General features: G+C 41.2%; 1 pseudogene; it reads right to left on the bottom strand.

Annotated features, from left to right (window-relative positions):
• Positions 1-2,863: 2,863 nt before the first annotated feature.
• On the bottom strand, positions 2,864-3,873 carry LOC146470889 (uncharacterized; annotated as a pseudogene).
• Positions 3,874-4,125: the final 252 nt, after the last annotated feature.

The raw sequence follows: 4,125 nt of genomic DNA, 5'->3' as shown, positions 1-4,125 counted from the left end.
TTGCCACGGGTCGCTGCAGGCTCGCTAAAATAGTTTGAAATACATTAAGAAAATGTATGCATTTCATTAAACTGAAGAAGCGTTATTGATATTTTATATATATGTCCAGGACGAATTTAATTTACCAGACGAATTTAATTCGTTTTTGACATCGCGCTATCATTGAATTTAACTGCTTGTTGGACCTTGAATTAAATTCGACTGTAGCGCAACATTTAAACTAGGCCTTATTATTTCATTAGTAGGTGGCATGAGTTAATAGTATGTAGTTTTGTTGGATTTTGTTGAAAAGTGACCAGCTTGTTAAAATTGATACAAAAAACAGTGTGAGACTTTTGCTTAACTACTAGAAGATTCCTCTTTTTCTTTGTCTAAAGAGTCCTCTGATAGCAGGCAAAGCTTTTAAGGCAATACAAAATATTTTTTCTTGTAACACCCCGGTGCGTGACATGCATAGGAATTTTTTGCTATCGGCAAAATTTACAATGAATTTACTCCGTTAGCAATATGAATTTATACCAAGAGCCTCAAGACGTTTTTTTGTTTATTCTATTATGCTGATACAACCAAACATTTTGTTTGGATATTTGGGCTTACACAATGGCAGGTAATCACACTGTCTGAAGAAATTTGCTTTTCCGATTCTACATTTTGTCACTATTCAGATTTTTATGACATCAAACATCGACAAACTGAGAATAGGCTTACTTGCTCACTACACAATGTGATTCATCCACAACAATTCCAATCAACCATTGTCCATCCTTAAAAGGAACTGCTTGGATCGGATGTTTTCCAAGGTTTCCCGACTGCAGGGTTCGGCTTTTTGAAGCTCCTTCGGTTGAAAGTGAAAGTATTGTTAGTGAGGATCATACGAATGAGATCACAGAGTCTGTTAATCTGGATAGTGGGATTGACTCGTCTGTTCAAAAAATCGCTGCAGGCTTGGATTCCGTCTTTGTGAGGTATGTTGGTATAAAGTGAAGATACATCAAGGGTAACGAGTAAAACGCCATCAGGTAGTGGACCAATGGTGTTAAGTTTGTTGAGAAAGTGGGTGGTGCCTTTTATGTAAGAACTGATTTTGGTTACCAGTGGTTGAAGATGAAAGTTGACAAACTGAGAAATACACACCTGTGGGATGACTGTTGCTGGAGACGATGGGGCGACAAGGATGACCTTGTTTGTGCAATTTAGGAATAGTGTAGAAGAGTCCTGGTTTAGGAGAGTTTTCTTTGAGGTATTTAGCAGTCTCGTCATCAATCATTTTGTCAAATTGTAGACCGGAAATGTATCTTTTCACACATTCGTGGGTGAGTGGAGTAATGTCTTTGTCCATTTTTTCGTAGAATTGTCTTTCATAGAGTTGTCGAAGGCATTCATTTCCTACCAGTCCATGTCCATGACAACCGTCCCGGAACCTTTGTCTCTGGGCTTAATGATAATATCTTCTCGTCGAATCAGATGTTTCAGAGCTTGTCTTTCTTGTTTTGTCAGGTTGACTCGTATTTTATTTGGCCTAGTTTTAAGAAGTTGTTCTTCTATGGTGTTACAGAATACGTCTAATGGAGCCTCTTGTGTGGGGTTGGGTGTCCAGGTACATTTAACGCGGAAAGGATTGTGGCCAATGTAAGATCAATTATTGTTACTATTATTATCGTGAAAATTTGTGCATCGAAGTCGTCTTACGAAATCAGATGTCTGTTTCGAATTTAGGCCAGTCAATATGGGTTGAGGTTGGACAAAATTTGAGGCCATGAGAAAGTAAATTGACTTTCTCTTGAGTTAATTGCACGCTTGACAAGTTTATGACTGTGGTGGTGTCTAGTTTCCTAGTTGTTTTTCTACGTTTTCGTCTACGTCTTTTCTGTCTGATGGAGACGTTGCTAGAAGTGATCATGTGTCTGTCTGGGTCAGGATGCGTGTCTGGAGTGTCGGGTAAAGGTCGCGAGTCTTTTGTGTTGGCGTGAGATACTCGTTGCGCGGTAAGAGTTGCTTGCTTGTGTTTAAGTTTATCTTGCAGTTTGCAGGTAAGATTAGATATGTGATTTGAGAGTTCATGAGCCTGGCGCTTAACTAATGCCTCTGTAAAGACTTCTACGTATCCAGAATCCTTTCTACTTTCAATGGTAATGTCTTACCAGGAATTGGCGTTGCCACGTCTGGACTTATATGTGGGTTATGCCTACATTGAGAAGTGTTTAGGGATCCTCTTCTTTATTCTTCTGCCCCTTCTTCTTAGAGCCACTTGATCGAAAATGGGTAGACCTCTCGTCCCTCTTCTTTGCAGCATAGTTTTTGAAGCTCAAGCATTTTATTGCACCTTCATTCATTTCCCTCGCACTAACAGTGTCAAGTTCTACCTTTGGTCCACAAGAATGACAAAAATTGGAGAAATATTTTAACCCAGTTACATAGTTAGCAAAAACATTTTGCGAAAGCAAAATGTAGATCAAAAATGGCAGGATTTTGCAAGGCACATAAAGTGTCAGCAGTTGAGTAATGATGTGTTTATGCGTTGTATAAAAGCATAAATTCTCCATTAATTTCGAGAATTTTCGGTAATTTTGAAGAAGAGCTCGACTGTCATTCGACTGTCATCCGACTGTTGACCGACAATCGGCCAACTGTCGGCCGACAAACGACAGACAGTCAGCCGACAAACGGCCCACAGTTGGCCAACACTTTATCAGCAGATTGTCGACCGACTGTTGGCCGTTTGTCGGTAGACTGTTGGTGATCTGTCGGTAGGGTTTATGTTGAAAATACATTAAAATAAATGCATTATCAAACAAATTAAAGGAATTGGATTAGATTTGCTTAATTTACTTGTGTTTCTTCTTGTGTGTGATCGTTGCTGGGACACCATATTCTATTTTTGCCGTAACTGTTTACTAATACCCAATCCCCCTCATTTGTCGTTATTAGTCATTGTATTGTTGGTCATTTACTTTCGCAAACTTGGTGGCTCCTAAAAGAGCTGTTTTGTTGTTTTGCTGGCTACTAAAAGAGCCATTTTGTAGTTGTACTCGTAGAAACGCTCATCAAACTTGAGTGGCAACAGCTTCGCTTCTCTGCGCATGTTGGCCATCAGAGGTATGTACCGCCTGAGGCGCCTCCTGCAGATAGCTACAAGGTCTTTAACTGACGTGGATGACGGGTCGCGGATGGCGAGATCATGTTCTCTAGAGTCGACGATCTTCAACTCTGCTATGGGCACAAAGTCTTGGAGGGTACTTCTGGGGCAGTTGGCCAGCCGAAAAGCATTCGCCATGCTGCAGTCATTCTCTGCTAGAATATGCAAGACTTTCTGGTAGCACTGGTGGATTCCGGCAAGGCTGTGGGTACTAACTGGATTTGCACCCCTCTGTTGTTGCTGCTGCGGGTGGTCTCTTTGGCTTCTGCGAAGCCTCTCCAGCTCTGTCGATGGTCTTTTTGGCATTCGCCAACTTGTTTTGGAGGGTCTTGATTGCCTCATCTCTAGTTCTCACCAGGTTCGCCAGCTCTTCATTGTCAGCAGTAGACTCTTTTAACTCCCTCTCTTTGTCTTCCAGCTCGCCTGAGAGTTCTTGGTTCTGCTGCTGCAGGTTCCTGAGGGGTTCCCCTTCCCTTTCATGCCTTTTTTGCAGCTTATCGTAGAGTCGCTGTAGCTCCTTGTTGGAGGTGGTCTGAGAGGACTGTGATGACTGCGCTGCTGATGTGGATGGCTCATGTCCCTTGTGCTGTTTCTCCTTTTCGTTTCTTTTTCTGTGGAGCCTGGGCCGTGCATTAACACTGGCGAACGTCACCATGACATACACCACACTTGTGATTACAATGAAATATGGAGTGGTCACCACCACAGATTATACATTTTAGAACACGCTGAGACATTATTTTCGCGATATGTTGTGGATTCTAGTGCTATGCCTTAATGACACTAATGAAATTTAGAGCTAAGTTGTAATGCCTTTAAACACTTCGATGGATTGAATTCACAGAGATGTGATTGGTTGGTAGTTACAGAAAGGCATACTAATGAATAATTGTGTCATTGTCTATTAGCCAAAACCAATTACTTTTGGAAAAAAATTTTGCATATGAATACTCTGCTATTACAATAACTTAGTTTCCGTCGGTCGATTT

Source organism: Pavona decussata, unplaced genomic scaffold (genome assembly GCF_977016875.1).
Source record: "Pavona decussata unplaced genomic scaffold, jaPavDecu1.1 SCAFFOLD_109, whole genome shotgun sequence".
In the NCBI taxonomy this organism is placed as follows: domain Eukaryota; kingdom Metazoa; phylum Cnidaria; class Anthozoa; order Scleractinia; family Agariciidae; genus Pavona; species Pavona decussata.
This window is presented reverse-complemented; position numbering and strand designations above follow the sequence as displayed.